At 43.1% G+C, this 12,341-nt stretch overlaps 1 non-coding gene across 1 annotated transcript; it reads left to right on the top strand.

The window, feature by feature from the left end:
• The first annotated feature begins 10,096 nt into the window (after nucleotides 1-10,096).
• On the top strand, nucleotides 10,097-10,172 carry trnaa-agc (transfer RNA alanine (anticodon AGC)). The gene has a single exon. It is a non-coding gene; the product is annotated as a tRNA-Ala (tRNA).
• Nucleotides 10,173-12,341: the final 2,169 nt, after the last annotated feature.

Below are 12,341 nucleotides of genomic sequence, written 5' to 3'. Positions count from 1 at the left end.
CAATCCGATCGCCCCTTTTCGGCTAAGCACCTTTTTAAAGGCAATGTTCCCACGTTCTCGGAGACCGCGTTCACGGTAAACGCTGTTTATGTCAGCTCAATTGGAAATTACCTTTAAATGTCATGAGGCAGATCTAATGAGGATTTGGATGAATCCCAGCCTTAGTGTCATTAAAGGGGACGTTCAGTATTTTGGCCTTTGACTTTTAAAGTTAGCTGACGTTTTTAGTGGCTATTTTAAAGAAAATCGAACCAGGGATTTCAGTTTCTCCTGAACCATTGAATACTTTCTGGGTGAGGGACAATCTAACATTAAGTTGTAAAATCCTGAACTTCCCCTTTAATATCCATATCTCAGCTTTAGTGAATTTGGACACATTTTGCACAGATAGATGTATAGATGACTGACTGACCAGGACTGTGATCATAGAAGCGATAAACTAATCAATGTATCATTCAACAAAGACAATCTACATCTCCCCCATTCTGCTATCTCTATTTCTATCAATATATCAGTTTAGGTTTTATATATATTTGTATCCATTTATTTAAAGTTTTATTTATTTAAAGTTTTTTTTTGTCAGGTTTCAATGTTCTGTAGTAGATCGTTTGGACTCGTTATGATATTGATGACTTAATTGGTTAATAAATGCAATCAAGTGTCTTTAGTAAATGAGGGCTCTAACTTAGGAACTTCTAGAACTTAAGGCTTATTGAGGAACGGAGGGAAGAAAGAGGGGGAGGAAGGGAAGGCTGTAGAAACAAGCATGATCTTACTTGTTCAAGTTTTGCAGAATGACTTTGATGTGCTCCAGTATTTCAATGGACTGCTGCCTATGTCAATCTCTACAAACATTCAACTCATTTCTTTGTGGAAATAAATACATCAAGTTTCTTCTTCCAATCTTTCCAACTGTCGCCTCCTTGTTAATGTAGTAACCTTTGAACTGTGGCTGCATAAAACCTGTAGTGCGTCCCAATCTGCACCCTATTCCCTATATAGCGCCCTACTGTTGACCAGGGTCCATAGGGCTCTGAAAGTAGTGCAGTAAAAAGGGAATAGGGTTTAATTTAGGCCGCCACCCTGTGTATTTTTCCACGCCGGGTGAATGTGGGCCATGACAGATCTGTCTGTTGTGTGTTGCTGTTTTACAGGAAAGGAGAGAGAAAAATTTGTGTCAGAGACAGAAAGACACTTGTCATGTTCCAGACCTCATTTGGTAATGATGTCATATCCTGTCTGGGAACACAGACAGCAGTTTCCTTGTACACAGAGAACTATGACACTGTGTGTGTGTGTGTGTGAGAGAGAGAGAGATACTCTGTAGCTCAGAGAGCATGGTGGTAGAGCATGGCACTTACAACAGAAGGATAGTAGGTTCGATACATAAAATGTATGCATGACTGTAAGTGGCTTTGGATAAAAGCGTCTGCTAAGTGGCATCTATTATTATAGAGGGACAGTAATGGACATCCAGCACATAGAACACCCCAGGGCAATGTCATTTAGCCACTGTGAACATACATTTACATTTAAGTCATTTAGCAGACGCTCTTATCCAGAGCGACTTAATAGGGCTAGGGGGCACTATTGACACGGCTGGATAAAAAACATACCCGATTTAATCTGGTTACCACTCCTACCCAGTAACTAGAATATGCATATACTTATTACATATGGATAGAAAACACCCTAAAGTTTCTAAAACTGTTTGAATGGTGTCTGTGAGTATAACAGAACTCAAATGGCAGGTCAAAACCTGAGAGATTCCTTTACAGGAAGTGGCCTGTCTGACCATTTCTGGAACTTCTTTGCCATCTCTATCATTTACTAAGGATCTCTGCTCTAACGTGACACTTCCCACGTCTTCCATAGGCGCTCAGAGCCCGGGAAAAAACAGAATGTCGTCATTCCAGCCCCAGGCTGAAACACATTATCGCCTTTCTCAAGTGGCCGATCAAGGGACTCTGGGCTTATGCGCGTGACCCGACCGCCCCCGCCTTTGTGATTTTTTTTTCCTCTGTTTGCCGAAAAGGAGATTCCCTGTCGGAATATTATCGCTTTTCTACGAGAAAAATGGCGTAAAAATTGATTTTAAACAGCGGTTGACATGCTTCGAAGTACGGTAATGGAATATTTAGAATTTTATTGTCACGAATTGCGCCATGCGCGGGACACTTCTTTACCATTTCGGATAGTGTCTGGAACGCACGAACAAAACGCCGCTATTCGGATATAACGATGGATTATTTTGGACCAAACCAACATTTGTTATTGAAGTAGCAGTCCTGGGTGTGCATTCTGACGAAGACAACAAAAGGTAATCAAACTTTTATAATAGTAAATATGATTATGGTCAGTGCTAAACTTGCCGGGTGTCTAAATAGCGAGCCCGTGATGCCTGGGCTATGTACTTAGAATATTGCAAAATGTGCTTTCACCAAAAAGCTATTTTAAAATCGGACATATCGAGTGCATAGAGGAGGTCTGTATCTATAATTCTTAAAATAATTGTTGTGCTTTTTGTGAACGTTTATCGTGAGTAATTTAGTAAAATGTTAGCGAATTCCCCAGAAGTTTGCGGGGGTATGCTAGTTCTGAACGTCACATGCTAATGTAAAAAGCTGGTTTTTGATATAAATATGAACTTGATTGAACAAAACATGCATGTATTGTATAACATAATGTCCTAGGGTTGTCATCTGATGAAGATCATCAAAGTTGAGTGCTGCATTTAGCTGTCTTCTGGGTTTTGGTGACATTATATGCTGGCTTGAAAAATGGGTGTCTGATTATTTCTGGCTTGGTACTCTGCTGACATAATCTAATGTTTTGCTTTCGTTGTAAAGCCTTTTTGAAATCGGACAGTGTGGTTAGATTAACGAGAGTCTTGTCTTTAAATAGCTGTAAAATAGTCATATGTTTGAGAAATTGAAGTAATAGGATTTTTAAGGTTTTGAAAATCGCACCACAGGCTGGAAGTGGCTGTTACGTAGGTGGGACGCAAGCGTCCCACCTAGATCCATAGAGGTTAACATGAGACACACCCACAATGTTCACATGTGGGCTATGTCCCATTGCTACAGGAGACAGGGTTACACCACACCAGCATCACCAAGAGGGGAGAGGAAAGGTAATGGTTGATTATATGATACAGCATCAGGTGTTTCCAGGTATAGGTTAATATGAGGTTGCCAGGTTCAGGTATAGGTTAATATGAGGTGTCCAGGTATAGGTAAATGAGGTTGCCGGGTCCAGGTATAGGTTAATATGTGGTTGCCAGGTCCAGGTATAGGCTAATATGAGGTGTCCAGGTATAGGCTGATATGAGGTTGCCAGGTCCAGGTATAGGCTAATATGAGGTGTCCAGGTATAGGCTGATATGAGGTTGCCAGGTCCAGGTATAGGCTGATATGAGGTTGCCAGGTCCAAGTACAGGCTAATATGAGGGTGCCAGGTCCAGGTATAGGTTAATATGAGGTGTCCATGTATAGGTTAATATGAGGTTGCCAGGTCCAGGTGTAGGTTAATATGTGGTTGCCAGGTCCAGGTATAGGCTAATATGAGGTTGCCAGGTCCAGGTATAGTCTAATATAAGGTTAACAGGTCCAGGTATAGGCTAATATGAGGTTGCCAGGTCCAGGTATAGGCTAATATGAGGTTGCCAGGTCCATGTATAGGTTAATATGAGGTTGCCAGGTCCAGGTATAGGCTAATATGAGGTTGCCAGGTCCAGGTATAGGTTAATATGAGGTTGCCAGGTCCAGGTATAGGCTAATATGAGGCTGCCAGGTCCAGGTAGTGTCGTCGTCCCCCCCAGCCACTGAAAATCCCTGACAGACTGTGAGATACAGTATCAGGTTTCCAGGCTGGGTAGCTGAATGGGTATGAGAATGAGTTGCCAGATATTCCTACTGTATCAGGTTTCCAGGTTCTGTGTAGAGTTTCCCCCCCAGCCATTGCAAATCCCTGGCAATGTGACTGAGTTCAGAATGTCCCAGAATCACTCCACCAGGAACCACCCTGGCTACAGGTAACAGTCTCCTGTGTGTGTATGTGTGTGTCAGATGAGGCTGGTAGGAGGAGCTATTGGAGCACGGCTCATTGTAATGGCTGGAATGGAGTAAATGGAACGATACACAACACGTCAAACATATGGAAACCACATGATTGACTCCGTTCCATTTATGTTCCTATAGCTCCTTCCACTGGGTTCTCTGTGTGTGTGTCAATCGCCTAACCACAGACTATCGCTGCAGCGCAGCACCAGGCGCCCTGCAGTAACCCTATCGTTTAAGCGCAGCCTGGACGTGCCAAAGTATGCCCCTTCTCCCTCCCTCCTTCCACTAAATGTTCTCCTGCAGATGAAGAATGATTCCGTCTATTCGTCTCAATACGAAGCAGGGCGCTGTGCGTCATGGTCCATTCACCGGTAAGGGCGCGTAGCCGCTTGGCATTCCAGCACTGAGAAGAAGGGGCTAAAGTTAATGGGGAGTAAATTGCTACTACATTGAACAATGTCCTTCACATCCCAGTATATTCAACTAGATTTAAGGTGCTCTACAAAGTGTGGTATTTAGACCTAGCAGTGTTAAAAAGCTACCACATATCTGGTTATAGGACACTTACTGCGGTGAAGGGTTTTGGAAATGGAAAAAAGTCCTGAACACTATTTACAATTTTTTTTATTTTTTATTTTGACCTTGTTTTACCCCGTTCTTCTCGCGCTCTTTGGTGGCTCTGAGAAAGGTTTTCGGTTAACCAGTCTGTTACTGCACGCGGGGCTCTGGAGCTGCTAATGTGTGTGCGAACAAAGGCAACGATCAGCGCGCTCTGACAGGAAAGGCAATTCATTTTTATTGACGTCAGAGGCATAGGTCCTCCTTTCTCTGGAGATAGAGAGCCAGAGAAAGAGTGTGTGTGTGTGTGTGTGTGTGCGCGCGCACAGCCATACACTATAAGAGATAAGTCAAGGCCACACCATAGTGAGGCTAAAGTCACTGTACAACTCCCCCCCACCCCCCCCCCCCCCCCCTCTCTGTACAACTTTACCCCGTCCCACTCTCTCTATTCAATTTCAATTTAAGGGCTTTATCGGCATAGGAAACATATGTTTACATTGCCAAAGCAAGTGAAGTAGATAATAAACAGAAGTGAAAAACAATAAAAATGAAAGGTAAACATTACACTCACAAACGTTCCAAAATAATAGATACATAGTCATAGTATGTCTATGCACAGTGTTGTTATGATGTGCAAATAGTTAAAGTACAAAAGGGAAAATAAATAAACATAAATATAGGTTGCCCTTTTCTTGTGGCAACATGTCACAAATCTTGCTGCTGTGATGGCACACTGGTATTTCACCCAGTAGATATGGGAGTTTATAAAAATAAAATAAAATCCTATTTTCACAGTCCAAGCTCGGTTTTTTTTCAGAGTTCCCAGTTGTCTTGAACGCACTAAAGTCTGAGATTTCCCAGTTCCAAGTTTCCAGTTGTTTTGAATGCAGCAGAAGTCAAGCTGGATTGACAGCATGGCCAATATATTCAACCTTCTCTGGCCCATGGTGTTGGGTGTGAATGTTTATCCTTTTAAGCTCGGAAAAGAGACCCTTTCAGACAGATGTTTAAACCCTTAAACCCAGACTTGGACCACACAGCCTCTCCACCGAACAGCAGGCAGGGGAAACAAAATAGTGATTGCTTTGCAATGCTTGCAGTTAGCCATTGATTCCTTCCAAACCGCTCATTGTTGAATTTGCGATTTCAGACTTGTTGTATAATTTTTATGTCCAATGACCGATGAGCACCGATACATTTTATCTATAATTTCTCTTCATATGACAAGGATTGAAAAGGATTTGTCGGTAGATTGTCAACGTGATTCATGATGATGACTGCTTCTTTAGCTTGCTAGTTAAGACTGTGACAGTATGATGTTGTCAGGATCAGTCCAATCAAAGTTACAGTAGATATAATGTGAGTTGACATCATTTTATCTGTGACCAATGACCTTGAGCCTTCTTGGAAGGGCACTTCTAATGTAAATCTATGGCAGCACCCAAGGGGGCTTGAATTGCCTAGCTCTCCCTGTAGATTTGACAGTGACTTAGTGTCCCTGTGAGTGACAGAACACTGAGCCAATCACCGTGCAACTATAGAAAAGATAACTAACCCCTAGGCTCTGTATCTCCGCTGGCTGCCCCTCCACCACAGAAAGCACTGAGCTAGGCTGGAACACCTGCATGTTGGAGCTGCCCCTCCACCACAGAAAGCACTGAGCTAGGCTGGAACACCTGCATGTTGGAGCTGCCCCTCCACCACAGAAAGCACTGAGCTAGGCTGGAACACCTGCATGTTGGAGCTGCCCCTCCACCACAGAAAGCACTGAGCTAGGCTGGAACACCTGCATGTTGGAGCTGCCCCTCCACCACAGAAAGCACTGAGCTAGGCTGGAACACCTGCATGTTGGAGCTGCCCCTCCACCACAGAAAGCACTGAGCTAGGCTGGAACACCTGCATGTTGGAGCTGCCCCTCCACCACAGAAAGCACTGAGCTAGGCTGGAACACCTGCATGTTGGAGCTGCCCCTCCACCACAGAAAGCACTGAGCTAGGCTGGAACACCTGCATGTTGGAGCTGCCCCTCCACCACAGAAAGCACGGAGCTAGGCTGGAACACCTGCATGTTGGAGCTGCCCCTCCACCACAGAAAGCACTGAGCTAGGCTGGAACACCTGCATGTTGGAGCTGCCCCTCCACCACAGAAAGCACTGAGCTAGGCTGGAACACCTGCATGTTGGAGCTGCCCCTCCACCACAGAAAGCACTGAGCTAGGCTGGAACACCTGCATGTTGGAGCTGCCCCTCCACCACAGAAAGCACTGAGCTAGGCTGGAACACCTGCATGTTGGAGCTGCCTTACTCAGGAAAGAGACCGTGTTTGTACGTGGCTTTATTAACTCAAGGATTTTTTGTTTTGTTTTTACATTGTTTGCAAACTGATATGTGACACCAATTAATGCCAAAATAACATGCAAAACAGGCAAAACAAATACAATTATAATATGTATATTTGGCTAAACAGGTGGGGCTCAAAACAGGTGACCCACCTGCCATGAAAGATGGGTCGCCACTGTGTGTGTGTGTGTGTGTGTGTGTCCGTCCTCCGTCTCCTCGTCCGCTCCTTACTACCACTGCTGCTTCTAAAATAATAAAATAATTAGTGATGAAAGGGTGTGTGATATGTGAGAACTAGAGAGGGTGGTGTATTGTTTTATGGTGTGTGTGTGTCAGGGATTGTACTTTATTACAGCCCCAGAATAGGACAGAGACAGACTGAGACCATGAAGGAAAGAGGTAGAGAGAGAGACAGGTGGTCTCCATGTGTTCCTGTCTGACTTGTACAGTTTACATTACTGCTCATAAACACTCACTGATGAAAGAGAACACACACTATACTGTTGAAAGACTGGCTGCCAGTCTATATACATTGCCAGGCGTTAACATGATCCCTCTAGTCTAGAGGCTACAGATATATGGTAAATACGTGATGGTGTTTAGAGTGGAGTGTGTGTGGTGGTGGGGTGGGGGGGGGCTGTGTGAAGAGCTGCTCTGAATAAACCAGCGCAAATGAAAGTCATGGGGGGAAATGAGGCTGAACGCCACACACACACACACACACGCTTAAACACACACACCCGCGTAAACACACCAGTGCACACACACACACACACACACAATCCCGCGTAAACACACACCAGTGCACACACCTACAGGGAGAGAGAGGGAAAGAGTGTCTGTGTGTTTACACTTGTTTTCTGTGTGTGCCTTTTCATGTGTGTACATGTGTTAGACTTCCTGTTTGTCTGTACAGTGTTTGTCCTCGTTCAGTGCTGTTGTTTCCCCTTCTAGCAGATAGTGTGTGTCATTAAGCAGCTGTTGTTCAGGCTGCTCTGTCACTTCCTGCAGCACGGCCCCCCTGAGACACAGGTCTAGGATCAGGTACCACCACTCACAAACGATGAGCTCCGCAGGGACTGCTGCCGCGCAGAGAAGCACGAGATTGAACCTCCCTCAACTTTCTAGTTTCCCCCGTTAGTTAACACTATCAACGTTTCCCTCTACTGTGGGAATTGTGTTAGAATCAACGCAATATTAGCTACTTTCAATGTAACATACAGAAACAAAACCGACTATTCAAGAGACTTTGTTGTAGACAGAATGCATCAGAGTAGGATTCAATTGCATTGACATTTACACTTTAGTCATCTAGCAGACGCTCTTATCCAGAACAATTTACAGTATTGAATGCATACATTTCATACATTTTCTTTTCCGTACTGGTCCCCCGTGGGAATCGAACCCACAACTCTGGCGTTGCAAACACCACGCTCTACCAACTGAGCCACACGGAACCCGTGTTGCATTGAAGGTCATAACTCAGGCCTGTGCGCCATAACCAATCAGAGCTGCAGTAGGCCTATATGCAAATAAACCACTGCCATATATGTGCCATTCACTTTGAACGTGACTGTCTTTACAGAATCAGCGGTCGTGAGTAGATGAGCTTGTTTTGAGATCAAAGCGAGAGCTGCATGTAGCCACGTTTGTTCATATCCTTTGCTAGTTGGTGAGTTATTAGCCCAGTTATAGGTATGTTTTAGTCAACAATGAGGGAGTGGTTGCTTCCTACAAGACACAACACGTGCATTTCTAGACATCTTTAAAAAGGGAGTCAGGTTAAGAGCTTGTTTGTCTTAAAGGGGCAGTGTTGTATTTTGAGACAGGCTTGAATAAGCTAAGTAGCCAATAGGCAGAGGGTAGCATCATTTGTCTGATTCTCTGTAATAATGGTATGGGAATAATAAGGCATTTTATTTTGTAAAGTGGTTTCTTGCATCAAATGACTCAACAACATTTTCAGTCACCTCCTTGTCTGAAGGACAAGTGGATAAACAGGTTCATGTCAAGCCCTGAATGTTTTTTTTCAAAGTCTCATGGAATATCGGCCTACATTGAACACCACACATTGGCTGCTACTGTAGGCTGAATGATAGAACAGCTATTTCCATGTTAAAATGTTATGGGATGCATTTTCTCCATTGTTTTTGATAGTAGGCTCCTCTGGTAGGTCTACAAATAGACACACTGGGCTACTTGGCCACTGTTCACAGTAAACGCGCACTGGAATTTGCTCAGCGCCAGAAAGAATATTAGAGGGAACATTGCTCACAACTCTGTTGTTAAGGCTCCTCTATCACTTCCTGCAGTACAGCCCCCCTTAGACACAGGTCTAGGATCAGGTTACACCACTCACAACTCAATCATTAATCATTAGGGGAGTCTAATACACAGCTGGTCTTAAATCAGTGTCTATGGGCAACTTCATCCTACTTCTGGGGTGTATTCAGGGACGTGAAACACTTTGAACGTTGCAGATAGAAATAGAATGAATAGAGTTCACACCATTCTCTGTTCTATCGGAAAGGCAATCATTTCTGTTCTGCATGATACATTTCTATCTGAATGTTCTGTCGGTTACATCCTCCTGAGAAGACCCCTGTTTAGCATGTCTCTGTTTAATCAATGAATCAAACGTTATTTATACAGCACATTATTTACAACACATGCTGTTCAATGTGCTTAACATAATGATAAAGGGTGCTCCTGTAATTCATTTGCTGGGGAGTTGTCTCCATCTGGTGACCACAGCATGTAACTGCACATCTCTGAGCTAGTGAGACCATACACTTGTTCCTGCTTTCACTTTTCACATGTCTACTGTTTGGGGTCACTGCCTTTGACAAGTGGGATCTATCTACCATATATCACTATAAAATATGTGAGAAAATGTCCCCTCAAAACACATTTAAGAATTATTCTTGATCATATTGATTGCGAAGAGATGGCGCAACAAAAGAGAAACCATACCATTGCTCATCTACAACAATACATTAAAACAATACATAACGACAATGTTATACATTTATTTTTTCATTTTATTTCATAATAATGTCAGTCCGCTTTGTGTTCATATAATAGCCTTAGTTACAGTAGATTCATATTTACAACTGGAGAGATGATCAAATTAAAAGCCTTCCCTGTAGCTCAGTTGGTAGAGCATGGTGTTAGCAACGCCAGGGTTGTGGGTTCGATTCCCACGGGGGGCCAGCACAGGAAAAAAACAAATGTATGAAATGTATGCATTCACTACTGTAAGTCGCTCTGGATAAGAGCGTCTGCTAAATGACTAAAATGTAAAAAAAAAAAATAAATGTAAATGTAAAAGTAACTTAGTTACATTAGATACAAATTTAAAATGGGAGAGATGATCAAATTAAAAGTAAGGCCGGGATTCAATCCGATCACTCTTTGTCAGCTATTCACCTTTTAAAGGCAATGTTCCCGCGATCACAGAAGACCGCATTCACGGCAAATTCTGCATATGTCGGCTCAATTGTTAATTACCTTTAAATGTCAAGCGTGCTACAACGCAGATCTAGCGCTGATCAGATTGAATCCTGGGACATCGGTCTGCACTGAAACTAGCTTAGCTTCGTATCCAACTAGTCATTCAAACTAAAATGGATCCAGTTATTAATTCCTCTAAAAAGAGATGAATGTTTGAGGACAATGAAAGTGGTATACAACCACAAACAATAATAGGATTAAACAAATATAAACAAATCTAGAGCTTAACCTGGCTCCTCACATTTCTTCCTTCAACTCTGTTCTGGACAGCAGAGACAGACAAAGATAACTGAGTGTGTCTTACTTTCTAACAGAATAAAAACCAAATATTTTAATACTAGAACACAGTTTGTAAACAAATTGCTAGAAATATCATAGAATAATATAACTCAGTCATAATCACATAAATAGTGTTTTTATCATAATGGCCAACCGTTCTGGCATTTGTTGGCCTACACATTGACACAAGTCTCTCTCTGCATTTTAGGCAACATTTATGCAGTAAAGTTCAATCAACCCAATGCAATGCAACCCAATTCCCTATGTTCCTCCTCTTCACTCATTTACAAATTACTTTAGTAACTCGTATATCTTCATCTGGAAATCCATTGAGATTCTGGACTCTTTCTCTATCTCTCTCTATCTCTATGTAACAGAGTTATATTTGTAACCTCCCTGCCAGCCTCTCTACACGCGTGACGCCCATCACACTCCTCTGAGTGTTTGTCTGTGTTTCTCAGCGTCAGACTCTCTTCATCTCACGGTCAGATGACTGATTCATCCCCTCAGCCTGTCCATCATTCAGACGTCTGTGTATATGACGTGATGTGGTTCCTATGTACCTAATCTATACATCTGAGAAGCTCGCTTCCATACTCTCAAAAGTGCTACAGTGAGGGAAAAAAGTATTTGATCCCCTGCTGATTTTGTACTTTTGCCCACTGACAAAGAAAGGATCAGTCTATAATTTTAATGGTAGGTTTATTTGAACAGTGAGAGACAGAATAACAACAAAAATATCTAGAAAAACGCATGTCAAAAATGTTATAAATTGATTTGCATTTTAATGAGGGAAATAAGTATTTGACCCCCTCTCAATGAGAAAGATTTCTGGCTCCCAGGTGTCTTTTATACAGGTAACGAGCTGAAATTAGGAGCACACTGTTAAAGGGAGTGCTCCTAATCTCAGCTTGTTACCTGTAAAAAAGACACCTGTCCACAGAAGCAATCAATCAGATTCCAAACTCTCCACCATGGCCAAGACCAAAGAGCTCTCCAAGGATGTCAGGGACAAGATTGTAGACCTACACAAGGCTGGAATGGGCTACAAGACCATCGCCAAGCAGCTTGGTGAGAAGGTGACAACATTTGGTGCGATTATTTGCAAATGGAAGAAACACAAAAGAACTGTCAATTTCCCTCGGCCTGGGGCTCCATGCAAGATTTCACCTCGTGGAGTTGCAATGATCATGAGAACGGTGAGGAATCAGCCCAGAACTACACGGGAGGATCTTGTCAATGATCTCAAGGCAGCTGGGACCATAGTCACCAAGAAAACAATTGGTAACACACTACATCGTGAAGGACTGAAATCCTGCAGCGCCCGCAAGGTCCCGCTGCTCAAGAATACATATACATGCCCGTCTGAAGTTTGCCAATGAACATCTGAATGATTCAGAGGACAACTGGAGGAGGAATGCTGCCTATGACTCCAAGAACACCATCCCCACCGTCAAACATGGAGGTGGAAACATTATGCTTTGGGGTGTTTTTCTGCTAAGGGGACAGGACAACTTCACCGCATCAAAGGGACGATGGACGGGGCCATGTACCGTCAAATCTTGGGTGAGAACCTCCTTCCCTCAGCC

This window comes from Salmo salar, chromosome 02 (assembly GCF_965601325.2).
Source record: "Salmo salar chromosome 02, fSalSal1, whole genome shotgun sequence".
NCBI classification, from domain to species: Eukaryota; Metazoa; Chordata; class Actinopteri; order Salmoniformes; family Salmonidae; genus Salmo; species Salmo salar.
The sequence above is the reverse complement of the archived record's forward strand: the minus strand, read 5'-3'. Positions and strand labels throughout refer to the sequence as shown.